General features: G+C 33.3%; 2 pseudogenes; both read left to right on the forward strand.

Moving 5' to 3' along the window:
* Positions 1–5,814, forward strand: part of LOC109359941 — a 6,863-nt pseudogene extending 1,049 nt beyond the window's left edge.
* LOC109359942 overlaps positions 18,109–18,610 on the forward strand; it is a 4,115-nt pseudogene continuing 3,613 nt past the window's right edge.

The raw sequence follows: 18,610 nt of genomic DNA on the forward strand, positions 1-18,610 counted from the left end.
AACCCTACTTTTTAAATTTGGGGATTTTATGCTTTCGCTATTGGTTATAAAAATTGGGTATTTAGGAATAACGAAGATAACTTTTATCTGCTCCCGTTTATTTGAATTATGAGTAATTTGCATTATGAATCATTGCAACATGTGTTGAAGTATATATTCAGATCTGTGCATGAACGTTGCATTAACTTTTATGACTCTCTTATGTAATATGTGTATTATATGTGCACTAATGTCTCACTGTTGGAAATTGACTATTGTCACTTTTAATTTTGCAATTTGTTAAAGTATATGTATAAGGTATATATGTGTTAAAGATATGTTTTTTATTTTATACATATACAATCTGGAATTCATGGTCTTGTATATATATTGCGAATTAAAATATACATATATTTATATGTAATTATTTCCAGCTTGAGGTTGTTGTGATGTCTGAAATTACTGAGTAAAGTTAATATATATATATATATATATATAATGATTATGGTTAATACTTAAAATTATATATATATTTACTATGCTAATGTGCGAAATTGTATATATATAGTGTTACATATATGTTATAAGATATGCATAATCATATTGGATTTGAAATTTCAGTAATGATTTGTATTATATTTCTTTCTTCTTTCCAGATCCAATTTGCATTTAATATATGATTCCATTGAGTTTTATGTGTCGATATATATGTTATATATCTTTTTTTGATTTGGAATTATATTATGGGATTAGATTTATTAATCATAAAAGATATCAAATCTGATGATTTTAATTCTAAGATCATAATTTTTTTTTTATAATGGACACATATTGTTTTCCTTTTTGTTTGGTAACTATTTTGAATTAATTGTTGTAATATGTTTCCAAAAATAACCTCTATTATGGAAATTTATTAAAATTACACAGATGAGTATGAGATTATGCGAATTGTGTTCGGCCCAAAGGAATATACAATTTGGCCAAATAATAACATGTTTGTGATTATAAAGATATAACAATTATAAAGTTCTTTTTCCATGTGAATAATAGTCGGCCAAAGAAAGACTATTGTTTGACATAACTAATTGTTAATATTTGAACATTACATTGAGAGTACCACTTACAAATTAATTTCTTTGTCCAAAGACTAGAAATTGATGTTGTGCTTTGTATCTTGTGATGAGTCTATTATGTGAACGTGTCTTGTTTTGTATATATATTACCTGACTTGTTTGTTTAAATGATTACAATACTTATGATTTGTTGCATTGGTTGGTGATTGATTGTATTATTAAGAGGTTGCTATTGTTGAAGCATTGTTTTCGTTGGGACAATGTGTTATGTCATGTTTACTCATGTATAAAATGGTAACATTCTTTTTTGAAAAAATAGAAAGGGCTATTACTGAAATTCGAAATGCAGTCCTTGTGATAAGAATAATGTAATGCTGCCAATATGCTATAATGAATATATGTATTTATATGTGAATATAAATAAATATATTTTTGATTAAGGTTATATTGAATCAAACTCAACTAAATGGTTTTTCTTTTAGAAAATAAAATTGTTTGACATTTTAAGTGAATCTATTAAATATGAAGCTGCCAAAGTGACATCTTTTCTATAAATTGTTCATAATAAATGTCAAATGCTAATGCGTATATGTATCTATGCGAGTATTAATCGGCCTAAAGGAAGATTAATATTTAGCCGAATTATATACACACATGTGATGGTAAACATGTGATTATTATAAAGTTGCATATGTGAATGATAATTCAGTCCAAAGAAAAGTTTATTATTTGACATGCATTATGATCAATGTATGACCATTACAAACAATAGTATCATTAGTGATTGATATGAAATATCAAGCCAATTATATGTTTGTGTTTTATGCGAATAGTGGTCGACCCAAAGGAAGGTTACTATTTGGCCCAAATTACAAACATACTTGTAGTAATAAATATGTTATAATCATATCTACCTAACTTGCATCTCAATCCATATAGTTGGTCAAAGGTGTGGATTTGTTAAAACTTTGTTGAATCTTCAAAGGGATTTTTGTCCTTAAGACAAAGATAAGAACTACATATTCCCATGTGTTAGATCGAATATTTGTGTACTTATATGAATTATTTGTCTTGTGTTCATAAAATACTTTGCATTATAGGTTTCCAATATCATATATTTGGATTCTCCTGCTGGAGTTGGATTTTCATACTCAAAGAATAAGTCTGATTATAAAACTGGAGATTTAAAGACAGCCATTGATTCACATACCTTTCTCCTTGAGGTAATGAAGGAAACAAGTCAAGAACTTAAGCCAAAAACTAAATTAACAAGTCCTTATGCTTATATTGTGCTTATATTGTGCTTATATATCTACCTTTTTTGAACAAATCAGTGGTTTAAGCTATACCCTGAGTTCCTTCCTAATCCATTATTCCTTGCTGGAGAGTCATTTGCTGGAATCTATATACCTACTCTTGCTCAACAAATAGTACAAGGTAAAATGTTGTTTTCATAATGTGTTAAAATATGTGTTAGAACTTAGAATCATAAATAAAATATTGTTTCTCAAATTTCCACAGGATTCAATGCTGGTGCAAAACCCAAGCTGAATTTCAAGGTCATTTATCATTACTTTAAGTGATCACATTATTGTTTGCAATTATGTGGCCATAATTTGATATAATTTCAATGCACAGGGTTACTTGATTGGAAATGGTGTTACAGATTATGAATTTGAGAGCAACGCTGTCGTTCCATATGCACACGGAATGGGACTCATCAGTGATCAGATTTTTGAGGTAAAAATAATACAATCAAATACAATAAGATTAGTATGTGACTAATCACTATCACTATAATCTTAATAGTGTAATTAACAGCATGTCCTTCACTTTTTATTTAAAGTATGGAACATGCAAACTAGTTCATTATTTCCTAGTATATGAAGACACCTTATATTTTCTTTTAATCACATTTGTTCATTTTTAGTCATGCTAATCAATGTTCTATGATGCAGGATATCAAAGGCCAATGCCTTGGAAGATACCATGGTAGAATCAATAATATAACCTGCTTACAAATGATGCTTAAAGTGGATAAGGTGATTTAACTATAAACAGTCCTGGAATGAGATTAGGTTAAAATGAATGTGGCACTCACTTACGCTTTTTCTTCTTCTACTATAGGTGCTTGGAAGTTTAAACCCTTATGACATTCTAGAACCATGTTATCATGGCTCGGAGAACATAAGATCTGATAATAGGTTGCCACTTAGCTTTAGGAAGTTGGGTGAGACAGATAAACCTATGCCTATTAGAAGAAGAATGTTCGGTCATGCTTGGCCCCTACGAGAACCTATGAAGAATGGAAATGTACCAACTTGGCCACAACTTCGTGGCGCTCTTCCTTGCACTGTAAGTTTATTTGCTACTTTTGATCTTTATAATTTCATATTCATTTCCTAGCTTTTGAAATGGAAATTCTGCTCAAATGCTTCGAAAAAATATTTGCTACATATGTATTTATAATTTTAACATATTTGGTCTTTCCCCTTGATATGTTTTGAAATCCTTCTTTCATATCTGCTTTCATGAAGCTATGCTTTATACATTAAATAATTCCTATATATCATTCTTATTGCTCATATAACAAGTAACTAAATATAATTCTTTAACTAGGATAATGAGGTTGCAAACGAATGGCTGAACAATGAAGCTGTCAGGAAAGCAATTCATACAGTAGATGTAAGTTTTGTTAGTAAGTAGTTACAATATTATAAATTATAGTTGTAGTATTGTTTACTGTAATTTTGATCATTGTGTTTGTTGTAATGTTGATACAACCTAATAAGATAAAAATGTCGACTACTACGGTTGCGTCATGGTCTAATACGACTACATCATCATAATTTATTATCACATCATTGTGAGTAATGCAGTTGTGGCTATTATCACATTATTGATGTCTTTGTGGTGAAACAGAAAAGTGTGGTCGGTGAGTGGGACTTATGCACAAACAATCTTGAGTACAATCATGATGAACTAAGCATGATCAAATTCCATAAAGAACTAACTTCCAATGGATATCGAGCACTTATATACAGGTGAATTACAAAATTAATCACATTTAATTACATTATTGTAGCATGATGCAATTAATAACTTGATATCATTAAAACTGCATAGTTATATTTGCATGAATGAGAATAATACTTGTACTGATAACTTCTTAGAAACCTCTATTTTAACCATACCCAATGAGGATATATATATATAAGACATGTATGGTAGACAATAGTATTCCATTTCCACACATTTAGGATCAATTAAACGATTAATTGATATGTGATTATTTAAAATATGGAATTTAAAGGCAAGATCTCCATAATTTTAATCAAATGTCATTGATCTTGTTGGTGACTTAACAATAGAAAGTTGATTACTAACAAAATATTGATGTAATAGTGTAAAAATTCATTGGATTCCTTGATAGGTCAAAATGTCAAAAGTTCAATTCTTGATAGTAAAACTTGTTGAGAGGGACAACTATGTACCTTAAAAGAGTTTAATTCTTACCTTTATGGCGAGAAATATACCAAAAAATATATTAGTTGATTAACTTGTAATAATCTTATATCTCTTTATTCATTGACCCCTTCTTCTAAAGTCTGAACATCTTTGCACAACAATTTGTTTTCTTTAATTACTATAACCAATGTGAATCCTATGCTTCAAGTTATGTTATCTTCTTGTGGGTTATTTTTTAACTAGACCTATTTACCTAAAGTTTCATGCTTTTTTGCAGTGGAGATCATGACTTTAGTGTTCCATATACTGGTTCTGAAGCATGGACACGTTCACTAGGGTACAAGATTGTTGATGAATGGAGGGCTTGGTTAGTTGATGGTCAAGTTGCTGGGTACTTCTACCACTCTTTTATCCTTATCATATGTTTTTGAATTTTCATAAATTTTAATTCATTAAATAGAATGACCTTAGTTAGGATCCAGTAACTTTTGATAAATTTATGTAAATCCACCAAAAGATATTAAACTATATACACTAAGCATTTTAATCCTGTGATTCAAGTATTAGTCTGTAACATCAGTCCAACGAGATATTAAAGTGTGATTTGTCCCATAAAATTTATAATTTCATGTACTATTACTTGTGATTGATTAATAAAATATTTAATTAATAAAATTTTAATTTAAAAATATATTTTCAATCAATCATAATAAGTGGCATATGGAGTTATCTTTATCAAAATAAACTAATGTTTAATTTTTTTTTTGGAAAGGTCTAATCTTGACCACATTCTGAGTTAGTTTTCTTTTATTTGTTACAGGTTTACACAAGGATATGACAAAAATCTTACTTTTTTGACCATAAAGGTTTGTACATAAAAATATTCCATTACACATTTTATTACTTATAAATTTTTACATGTGACAATTTAATAACTAAAAAAACTAATAATTTAAGCTAGTATTCAAATATTATGAATGTGAATCAAAATAGTCTTTTAAGTATCTCAACAATTATATAAAAATATTAAAACAACTAATTTAATCTATATTTGATATCTTTGCAAACCATTTTGAGTTTTTCAATTTTTTTTAGTTATCATATATAGAGAAATTTTTTGATTAACCAAAATAGATATTTACTCTTAAAAATTATCTTAGTTTGGTTTGCTCTTCACACTAATTGGTTTTATATTGGTTACAGGGAGCGGGGCATACTGTTCCAGAATATAAACCAAAAGAGTCTTTATATTTCTATAAACGTTTTCTGGATGGATTGCCTATATAATTCTCAAGTGTATGAAGTGAATTTATGTGTATTCTTCACTTACCTCTATCTTGGTATCATAATAATAAATTGTTAATTTATTTAAGAAGTGACTTGGTTCTTCTATGGTCTCTTTAATTTTATTTTAAATGATTATATTGAAATATAATCATTTAAAATATCAAACAAACCTTAATTTTATTTGTTGATGTTGATTGTATGACAATCAATGTCTCATAATACTTTATTAGTTTTTCTTTTCTTTTTTTAAACCAAAGGTGTATAAGCATCTATGGAGATATATTAAAGTAGAATGTTCAAGTTCATGGAGTAAGATAAGATTACAAATTTCCAAATTACCTCTGAAATGCTAGGTGCTTTGTTGATGTTGTTTTTGATTTTTAGAGCTCTAAGGATGTTGAATTCATGTACGAAAGAGTTTCCAATTGCTTTCAACTTGTATAATACAAGTAGATGGATTCATATATAGTCTGCAAAGGAAATATCAAACCTACTTATACTATTGAACCATTGCCAAGTAGGAACCTTAATTAAATCCAAAACATGCAACACATCTAAATTCTCATACTTAAAAATAGAATTATTCTGAGCCAACCATAACGATCATGTTACCTAGAGTCATATCATCATCTCAAACATGCATTGCTTTTCATTTTGAAATAGACACTTGCAGTATATGAAGTTTTCAAAAGGAAACACTATATTTAAGAATTTGACACTCATCCACTTAGCTACTGAATCCCAAATAATCATTAATTAACTACAACCAGAAAAGACATATTCGGAATCCGAAGAAGAAAGTTTTTTTCTCCTTAATCGATCGGAGTTCCCGCGCTTCAAGTTTCTTTCATACGGACATACATCAAGCTCTTCTTTGGGAAGACCATCGGGGATGACTAGCCTTCATTGCCTAGCAGCTCATCTCCAACTCTCTCTTTCTCCTCCCTAACACCCTACTCTCTCTCCTTGTGCTTTGAGCCAACATTTTCATAAATCATGTAAATGCATTTGATGAGTTGAAAAATTAAAATACTAGCATTTGATCTTAAAATCCAGTGATATTACTTTTAAAAGCTGAAAGTGATATAATTGGTGGGAAATGTCTTAGTAAGAGTGATAATTTGAATAGTTAATCCAGAACTTCAAACAAACAATATATAGTTTTACAAAACATTAAACAACTTGTAACAAAAAAGAAGAGGATGAGTTTGAATCAACTAGTCTATGAGGAATAACACTGATGCTAGAACATATGAGGATTGAGTTTTGTGTTTATTATGATCATGTTGGGGAATCACATAAGAGTTATTTATTTTATGACAACTTTTACTACATCTCAACTACATCATACTCTATTGTATTCATTAGAGAATGCTCTGCCTCATCTTGACACTCTAGTAAAGATAAATTAATCCCTATATTATTTATACTTTGACATTTCAACCTTATTCCAAATTTTTTATTGTTTCTAAACTCCAGAGCTTTTTATAAATATATATAATTTCTTTCATTGTTCACCTCACAAAGTTTAAATATATATAATATCATAATATGGAAGAACTTGATTTTATATTCTAGAAGATCAAAAATTGTAAATGAATTTAAAAATTGATGAGTTAATTGTTAAATGTTTGGTTCTCATTAGTATCGCACGTATTAATAGAATATGAACTGTTGTATTCTTTTTTGTCACTTACAATTTTACACATATATTAGTATGGATTAAAAACTATTTGCATCAACTTAATAACTGGTTGAATAGAATTATAAATATTTTTACCTAGAATTAGGTTCAAAATATATTCATTTATTTGATCAACAATTTCAATAATTAATATAAGTATTGCCCTTGTTTGTAAAAACTCTTCATTTTTGTAGTGATCTTGTAGATGTGAGTAAGTATTTTGAACTATGGTTTCAATTAGATTATCAAAATTAACAATTTTATAAGTCATTAGGTATGAAATAATGTAGTTATGAGAATTGTAAATAAATTATAAATAACTAGTGTGTACAGGCACTTTGTGTCTGCATGTGAATATTTCATGATACTACTTATTCAATTTTAATATATTTCATTTTTGAGAATTAGAATGTATTTGTTGTGTTCAGTGTACTTTATATTTTTTGTTTGTTTATGATAATGTTTAATTTAAGATGAGATATGTGGTTAATTAATGTGTTGGTGGTGGTTGCTTAGGATTATATGATTTTTTTGTAAAAATTAAATAATATTAAGAGCAAAACAGGAAATAAAAATTATATGATGAAAGAAATTATTTCATGTTTTGGCTTTATATATAGTATAGATATGAAATTGGTTGTTGTATTAATAGAAATTTTTTTTTAGGCAATAGAAATATATTAAACCATGGAGAGTTACAAGAAGAAAGAAACTAAGATACAAATCTATAGTTAGGAAAGCTTAAACGGTTCCTATTAACCTCCTTCAAAATGAAGGGAGGAGCATGATTCCACCAAACTATATTTTGGATAGTTAAGCCAAAATTTGCAAGTTGATCAGCACAACTATTACCCTCCCTATAGATATGAGTGACTAGCCAATTCATTGAAGAAAGTAATTTGTTGCAATGATTCCACTTGCTTAAGAGCTTCCAAGGGGGATTTGCTTTATCATTGAACTCCACAGAGAGAGCATCATTGCAGCCATAAAAACAAGAAAAACAAGCCAAAGTTTGTCCCTCATGGTTTCTGAAAATGCCACCACCAGCTGAGGGACCAGGGCTGCCTCTAGCAGCACCATCAGTGTTGATTTTAACAGTTGCTTGAGCAGGGGGCAACCAAATCACCTCAATTATTTTAGGCGCCTTGGAGTAATTTATTCTAACCTGAAGGAGTCTCAGCAGAGCAAAGTCAGAAATGGAGTTGCTAGCACACGCCTTGGAATTGTTACCAGACAAAGAGATGCCCAGCTTTATCCTAGACAAAGCTTTAGATAAGGATATGATTGTGTTGTTGAATCTAGCCTGGTTCCTGCAAAACCATATTGAACTTATAGCATGAATTATGGAAGCTGTGATTGCCAGTTTGACTTGATCACTCCACTTCCTTTGAGTTAACTTCAACAGGTTTGGCAAGGAAGAAGTGTCTAGAGCAGTGTCCAGAGTGGTGCTCAGCCAATTCCAAACATGAACAGAAAAAGGGCAATTGAAAAACAAGTGTGTGGCAGTCTCCTCCTCTTTGTTGCATAAGCTGCAAATAGAAGCCATAACACAACCTCTTCTCTTGAGATTATCATCAGTAGGCATCTTGTTGTTGAGTAATCTCCAAGCAATGAAAGATTTTGAGGGAGGAATAGCATCAGACCAGAGGATAGGACCCCAATTGTGTTGAACTGAGCCAGGATTGAGATGAAGATAAGCATCCTTGGCAGAAAGAAGACCATCATTGGAACTTTTCCAAGCCAGTTTATCAGTTTCAGAGTTTGGAATGATGTTGCAAATCTGAGAAGTGAGGTTAGGATATTTAGAAGTCAAAGTGTGAGGAATTATCCAAGCTTCATTACTGATGAAATCAGCCACAGTAGCTTTCAGGTGGTTATGCAGATGCAGAGGAATGTTAAGAGTGTCCACTAAAGGCTCCCCTAACCAATTGTCAAGCCAGAAGTTTGTTTTTTGACCATTGCCAATTATCCAGACAGAGTTCAAATGCAGGGTATGCCAATTAGCCTTGATAGCAGACCAGATTGAGGACTTGAAGTACCTGTTGGAGGGAGTAGGATTAGATCCAAACCTGTCCCTAAAGAAGATAGCCCATTCATGATTAGAGCTGATCATTTCCCAAGCTAGCTTTAGCAAGGCAGCATGATTTATCTTTTTCAGAGATCTAAGACCCAATCCACCATCCTTGAAAGGAAGGCAAACATTCTTCCAAGCCACAGTGACCAGCTTCCTGTCCTCAATATTACCAGACCAAACAAAATTCCTTATGCAATTGTCAATGTGCTTAAGCAGAGAAGTAGGCCAGGCATAGATTTTAAAGCTGTAAAGCAACATGCTTTGAATTACTGATCTAACCAGCTCAATTCTTCCCATGATTGAGAGCAACATCCCTTTCCAGGTGGCTAACTTGTTGGTTATCTTATCAGCAATCCTTTGCAGATGGATCCTTCTTGGTTTGCCAAGGAAAATAGGCACTCCTAGGTAGTTTAATGGCAAACTACCAGAAGAGAAACCAAGCACCTGAGCTATAGAAGCAATTTTCCTTTGAGAAGAGTTTGTGGAGTAGAATTTACTCTTAGCAGCATTAACACATTGACCTGAGACATTGGAGTAATTATTAAGCAGTTGCTTAATTTTGAGAAGCTCTCTTTTTTTCCCTTTGCAAAAAATGAAGATATCATCAGCATAGAGCACATGAGAAGGAGTTTTAATGCCCTTAGGACCCTCAATAGTGCTAATTTGCCCATCCACTAACAGCTTGGACAACCCTCTACTTAGCACATCTTCAGCAATGCAGAATAGGAGAGGAGATAAGGGATCACCCTGCCTCACCCCTCTTGTGCACTTGAAAAATCCAACCATTTTGCCATTCACATTAATTGATAGCCTGGCAGAATCCAGAATGATTTTAATCCAGTTTCTGAACTTGTGGTTGAAGCCAAACTGCTTGAGAGTAAGCAGCAAGAAATCCCAATCAAGAGTGTCAAAAGCTTTCTTGATGTCAATTTTAATGGCTAAGTTTCCACCAAAAATTTTGTGATCTAGGAGATTTATAGCCTCAGAAGCTAGACATATACAATCATTGATTTGCCTATCTTTGATGAATCCTCTTTGCTGATTAGAGATAATTTTAGGAGCAATGCTAGCCAACCTATCAGCCAGCACTTTGGAAATGATCTTGAATTGGAAATTGGCCATAGCAATTGGTCTAAAATCATCCATTTTGTCAGCACCTATGACTTTTGGTATGAGCACAACATTATTAGAATTCAAGTTAGGCAAGATATAATCTTGAGTGAAGAATTGCAGGGTGGCTCTGCACACATCAGGACCAACTATGCTCCAGAAAGCTTGATAGAAGCTGCCACCAAAGCCATCAGGCCCTGGGGCTCCATCCCCATTCATATCAAAAACAGCAGCCTTGATTTCATTGTGAGAAGGAGTGGCTGAGATTCTGGAGTTATCAGCATCATTGATCAAAGCAGGAACCACAGTGCTAACCATATCATTATGCACAATGCTATTAGGAGCAGCAAAAATATCCTTGAAGTGATTTAGCACCAAGGTTTCTATAGCAGATTGATCAGTGAGTAAGGAGCCACCTGATCTGAGCATTGTGAGAGACTTTGAAGAGTTCCTGATCTTAGTGACTCTATGGAAAAAACTAGTGTTTCTGTCCCCACTGGTGAACCAGTTTAGTCTGGATTTTTGCTTCCAAAACTCTTCCTCAATGGTTAAGGCTTGAATGAGAGTCTGCTGAGCCACTCTATCCTCTTCCAAGTTATCATCATTAGGACCATTCCTAGCAATATTATCTTGTATTAGGGCTACTGCATCTAAAGCCAAAGTCACCTTGTGACTAACCAGACCAAAGACCTCAACATTCCAGACCTTGAATTCTTTCTTCATCAACTTGAGCTTCTGAGACAAGATGGACATACTGCAACCAGAAATGCTTCTTTGCCAAATTTCCTCCACCAGTCTAGAACAATCCTGGTGGTGTAACCACATTTTCTGAAATTTGAATTGGGCTGGAACCCCTAATTGACCATAATCAGAACACAGCAGGATGGGGTGATGATCAGAAGAGATCCTAGGCAGGGTACAGCAGGCAACTTGAGACCAAAAATCAATCCACTCCTTGTTGCACAGGCTTCTATCCAGTCTTTTCTCAGTTAAGGCATTCCCCCTTCTTCTATTAGACCAAGTAAAAGCAGAGCCTCTTGTCTGCAAATGTATGAGGTTAGCAGAGTCAGTGAAGTTTTTGAAATCAGCACAGGGACTAGAGGGGGTTAGCCTCATTCCTCTGCATTCATGATTACCCAACACCACATTGAAATCACCAACACAGCACCAAGGACCCTGGTTGGTAAGAATCAAAATCCTGAGCTCCTCCCAGAGAATTCTTCTGAGCAATTGAGTAGTACCACCATATACAGCAGCAATAAACAAGTCTTTGCCATCAATAGAGATAGTCATAGAGACTTGCTGGATGGAGCTAGAAATTATTAGAGGAGCAAGATGCATCTTGCAAAGCCCCCCAAATAGAGGGAATGAGGGGACCTCTATCATTTTCAAAGAAAAGCTTGAGGTTCAAGGAAGTCCAAAACCATTGAGGAATGCTAGTCTTATCTATCATAGGCTCAGCTAAGAAAACCAAATCTGGTTTATGAGAAGAACACAGATTTTTTAACACCAATTGAGTTTTTTGATTCCCTAATCCCCTACAATTCCAGTACAACACTATCATTGATTTGAGATTAAGTAGCTGCCCCTGCGGGTGTTGTGAACCTTTTCCAACTTATCTTTTTTCTTCTGCTTTTTCTTTTGAGATCTGGAAATAACATTTGTGAACCTACTGTCATCATCCACTTCCTCCTCAATGTCCTCATCAGCCCAAAGCCTGCCAAGCAGCCTCATGTCATTAGCAGCTCTAGGATTGCTCATTTCTTCGACCATTTGACACTCTACTGCCTCATTGAGCTCAATTCCAGCCAATTCAGTAGGAGCAAGTTGCTCTAGACCAGCTAGAGAATCCTCAACCACAGTTGGTTCAATATCAGCTATATCCTCCATAGTTTCACTGTCAGATTGATGTGTCATTGGAGTATCCTCCACCCTAGTAACCTTTTGAAGATTGATTTCTTCATTGTGGTTTATTTCCAAGTTGATGACAAAATCCTTGTCAGTGCTCTTTTTGAGAATCTTATCTGGCATTTGCTTCTTTTTTGGCAGGGGGACACTAGCAGGGATCTCCTTCATTTTTTTCCTGCAGTTGGAATGCAGATGACCAATTGTTTGGCAACCTGTGCAGAACTGAGGGAGCTTTTCATATTCAAGTTCCACAAAGAAAGCATAGCCTTCTCTTTCCACTAGGATCTGGTTGGGCAACTCTGATTTCAGATCCATATCAACTAGCACCCTTGCAAAGTGTCCAAAAGCTCGATTGTTTGTGGCATCATCCAGGGAGATTGGAGCACCTATCCCCCCTGCAATAGAGAAGATGATTCTAGGGCTCCAATACTCTTGAGGCAGGCCTATTATTTTTACCCAGCATTGAACATGAGAGAACTTCTGCAGTGCTGGGTTAAAATCAGGTGTCCATAGGTACAATCTAAGGTAACCTGGACGAAGATTCCAAGCCCCTACAGCACAAACACTTCGCATATCCTCCAGGGATGAGAATGAGAAATCATAGTATCCCCTTCCCAAGGATATCATGCTCCATTTACCTATGCTACTCCATAAAGAGCTTAGTTTAGCCTTAATCTCTTCGAACTTTAGGGGAGCATCTCCTTTAGCTAGAATGAGCCTCCCATGAAGGTGAGTTTTGCATCTCTTGACCCCTTCCTGATAGTCCTCTTCAGGGATCTTGATAGCAATGGCATCACCTTTGATGCAAGGTTGAGGCAGCTGAGATAGTGCAATGTCATTTGAGTTTTTTAAAGCTTGGGCAAATGACTTTTTCATGTGGGTTGAAGGAGGAGAAGGAGGGTTCACAGGAGGGCATTCAGTGCCATCTAAGAAGTTCCAAGGAATGAGAGGCGTGCCAACGTTCATTGTGGCCATTAATGGACTTCCAAGAAAGTTGGAGGTAGAGAAGAAGAGCCCTAGTAGAGTGTTTTCATCAAGGGTTTTCAATAACCTTTTTTTCTAACTAATATAGACCAATGTTATTATATTTTTGTGCGAGCGAGTATGTACAATTACCAATAGTTCATTATGATATTTTTAAATTATATCATTATATTGATTACATGTCAACAAAGACATATCTTCATCCATACATTTTTTTGAAAATATCTTGAGCTGGTCGGCAAGGAATGTCATATGACACATAAAATACAATCATTATCTTCATAAAACCTTGCCAAGATCAGGAGCAAAGATCTTCTTCACATGTACCTCAATAGAATCATCTTCATCACTAGATGTGCACTTCTCATGCACTTGTGCCATAAGGCACACCTTTGTATTTTCCTCCTCATCGGATGAGCTTGAAGTCGAATCTTTCTCGGAATCGTTCCAAACAATGTATGATCCTTTTGACTTGGATATTCGAGAGTTTCTCTTCTTTTTCTCGACTTTCTTGAGGTAGCTCGGGTATTGATGCTTCATGTGGCCCGATTTTCCACACTCATAACAAGTGAAGTCTTCTTTGGGAATCTTGCTTTTCTTGGTCGAGTACTTGGCTTCTTTCTTGAGATTCTTGATCCCTTCTTTCTTCTTGAGATACTTCTTGAATTTTTCAAATAGGAGAGTCAAGTCTTCATCGGAATCAGAATCTGAACTAGAATCCCCACTTTCTTGATCTTCTTGAAATCTTGTAGCCGTGAGTGCGATTTCGTTCTTATCTGACTCTTCGTTCAGTGTCAAGCGCCCTAAATCCATTTCATGTTCTTGGAGTTTCCCAAACAGAGTAGCTAATGGCATATTGTCTAAGTTCTTTGATTCCATTATCGCGGTTACCTTTGGTTGTCATCTCCTGTCAAGACACTGCAAAACTTTGTTAGACAAATCACCATTAGTAAAATTTTTATCAAGGTAGACCAAACGATTTACAACATNNNNTTTTTGCATATTACATATAGATTCATTAGGAAGCATGCGAAATAACTCGTACTCATGCGTAAGCGCATTTAGTCTAGCGCGCTTAACTTCACTCGTGCCTTCGTGGGTAAGTTGCAAAGTATCCCACATTTCTTTTGCATTAAGGCAGTGCAAGACTCTAAAGAATTCGTCCTAAGATAAGGCTGAAGTAATGATATTCTTGGCCTTAAGGTCATGTTGGACCTTTCTTTTCTCAATATTTGTCCATAAACCTTTAGGCTTTTCTTTAGACTCGCCATCCACCATATGAAGTGGAATGTATGGACCTTTGACAACATAATCCCAAATGTCTGTGTCAATTGCCTCAATATAGATTATCATACGAACCTTCCAATAGGCATAACCATCGCCACTGAATACAGGAGGGCGGTTAACGGATGCGCCATCACCGCCAAATGGGTTAGTAGAGCCCATATGTAGTCCCTGTCGGATCACGCGTATGCGGTTGAGCTAGCACGTCGTACTAGCTCTGATACCACTTGTTAGGTATCAGTGGACAGAATACAACTAGAAGGGGGTTGAATAGGTGTAGCGGAGCTCAAGTTCCGCTTTTTGGGTTTTTGCACACTTGCTGAAAAATGTCCAGTTAATCGATTAAGCATTGTTCATAATCGATTAAACACCCTTTTGGATAACTAGTATCTCGCAGTCCTACTTTGACCACCATACATCTTCTTAACATGCTAAATGATAGTAGTTGGATCCATATCCTGGTGTTGCCTCTGAAGTTCAGAACTCATGGATGCCAAGATAATGCATTTAGTGTTCAAACAATCTTCCTTGTATTTCTCATACACTTTAGTTTCTTCAGCATTTACAAGCCCGCTGGAGCAGCCATAGCGGGTCCATCAAGAGAACTATTCTCATATTATAGTACCAATCATCATTATTGGCTCCAACTAGTTTGGAGGTTTCAAGAATGAAGCACAATGATATAAAAGACATTTTGGAAATCTAAAGCCAAAAAAATATTTACGTGAGAGACAAATTAGATTAACCAAAGAAATCATTACTTCTTCTAATTGAGATGAATTCATCTAAAAGTATGAATGAGTCTCTTGATTGTCAAATCATTTCTCATACATACTTAAAATATGTGTAATGTAACACATATATGTGTGATGGTTGAACATGCACACATTGTAAAAAAAGTTCCCTCCATCTTTTATATATGAAGAGACATTTTTCATTTTGTATATATCTATATATATTACATTTCATCAAGTGGCACCTAGTGGTTAAAATATTGTAAACCAATTACCACATATTATTTTATAAAATAACAGAATAAATATTCTTTTATTGTCAACTACAAATTAATAATTTAGAATATGCTTTCTTTGTTATTTAAACTCTGGGTGCTAGCAAAGAATTAAAATAATATTCTACAACATTATTTATTAAACTCTTCAATACTAAGTTGGCAGTAAATTAACTAAATTAATTTACTGATTAAGGTTGACATCTAAAAACACTCATTGACGACCAGTTAGCATGAAGTAATATATATTATACTTTCAAGAACCACTAGAAGATTAATTAAAATATTTCCTTTCATCTTTATAGTTCTGGACTAACTTTAAAGTATGATATAATTGTGAAACTTTAATAAGTTGTCATAATGACTCAAAGAAACTCATTTCTTTATTCATTATAATACTTTGGCCAATGTCTTATTTTATTATAGAACTCAAATTTATTACCAATAGTTGATGTATTGCTTCTTGATAAATCATTAATTCTACAAGCATTTAATCATTCTCAATATTTATTAAAATAATGTCTTGGGACATTATGTGTCCGAAACCAAAGTATGATAAACAACATGTAAATTACTATGTTAATCTCAGGTCAAAGAAAACTATTTCATTTCTTCTTAGAATTTCCTATTTATAATTTAAGGTAAGCATAACTATTACGAGTTCTCATTTGATTTAGGGATGGCAAAATGGGCTTGGCCTGACGGGCCAGCCTGTTCAGATAGGTATCTTTAACGGGCCAGGCTGGGGGTTTTAGCCCAAAAGCCCATATGCAGCCCGTTTTAGAAGTCCGTTTTTTAGACGGGCCATGGTGGGCTGGGCCAACATTAATATTAAACATGTACAATTTGAGCTTATCTTTGGATGCTATAAAAAACATGTAATTATTCATTCTCTTTGCAAAATGAACATTTAATATCTCATTTTGTACTTATCTATGATCTTCACTCTTATCCAATTTTTATACTTGTTATAAGATAAAGGTGGAGTTTCACTGATAATTAGGGGTGTTCGAACCAAATTTGAACTTTTAATTAATTGAAATGGAAAATTGGAAACTCAAACAGAACTACTGATTTTGATTCCTTTTGGAAAATTAATTGAATTCGTCTGAGTTTGAATTTATATTTTTAATGTAGTCGAATTCAAATTGAATTGAGTAATATATATACTTTATTGTGATTGATTTATAATATAATAGTTTTGATTCTTATACACTTTTTAAAACTTAGGATTTAGAAGTTTTATTGTAAACTAAGAATCTAAAAGTTTATGACTATGTTAATTTATTGTTTAGAATTTACAAGTTTTGAACTAATGTGATATGTTATTATGAGATTGTGTCTTTTGTTTGTAATTTTTTGTTTTAAAAGACACTTATGAGACGTGTGAATTACTTATTTTTGTCTAAAAGCTTTATATGTGTTTTAAAAAGAAGAAAAAAAACGGGTCAGTTTGCCAGCCCTGTAAAATATTGGTCGGGCTGACATTTTGAGCCTTTTTAACAATAAGGGTCGGGCCAGCCCATATTCTGACGGGTCAAAGGCGGGCTAGGCCGGCCCATATTGCCACCCCTAATTTGATTTAGTTCGATGATCATATCAATATATACACCATCTAAATATATAATTTAATAAATGAGATATATTAATATTTATCCAATAAATAATATCGCATATATGTTGATCTACTCGAATCATTGATGTCTCATTCTCAATGATTTTACAATCAAGAACAATTTAGATTAAAAACTGTAAAAGGCATGCTTCTCATTATTATAATATCTATTATAATAACAAGTCTCTAATTTTAATCAAGGATTTTACAATAAAATCTATTTAATTAAATAACAAATTTGATTAAAATAAATACAATTATTTTAATTATACTTAATGACAGATTGGATCTTGTGCATAAATATAAAAATATATTTGCAAGAAAGAAAATATATGAGAAGCAATCATATTCGCATTCAATATTTTCTACTCTAGTTTAATGAAATTATCAGAATTATAACTATAGAGATATTTATCCTGAAAGTGAAATAGAGATATCATTGTAAAAATGGAAAGTAGATTTCAGTATCATATTCATAATTGACAATAATTAACAATAAAATTTTAAGGGTGGTGCAGAGATATTATTGCAAATACTACCAACATAACATAGTATTTGCTCTATAAATTAATTTGCAATTGATCATACCATACACAAATATTTTGTACATTTAGTACATCTAGTATAAGCAAGATGGCCAACACAAATAGAATGGTATATTTCTTGGTCTTACTTCAAATATCCCTTAGCATTGTGCTAACTCAATCTGCACCTGAAAGCTCTCTTGTTACACAACTTCCAGGCTTCAATGGCACTCTTCCATCCAAACATTATGCTGGGTATGTTACTTCTATATCAACTTTACCTTAATTGCCATATTAATGGAAATTTGTGCCTTTCAATATTTTATGAAATCTGACTACTATCTACTTTGTTCTGATTTTGTTTTTGCAATTATCTTCTCCTTTATAAGTATTGACACATTTAATTAATGAAAGAAATGCAAAATGTCTGATTTCATGGCCTTGGTTTGGGACATTGAAGGTATGTGACAGTGGATCAAAATAGTGAAAGGAACTTGTTTTACTATTTTGTTGCATCAGAAAGTAACCCATCTAAGGACCCAGTAGTTCTATGGCTTAATGGTGGACCAGGATGCTCTAGCATGGACGGCTTCGTATTTGAGCATGGTAAG

Source organism: Lupinus angustifolius, chromosome LG11 (genome assembly GCF_001865875.1).
Source record: "Lupinus angustifolius cultivar Tanjil chromosome LG11, LupAngTanjil_v1.0, whole genome shotgun sequence".
Lineage (NCBI taxonomy): Eukaryota > Viridiplantae > Streptophyta > Magnoliopsida > Fabales > Fabaceae > Lupinus > Lupinus angustifolius.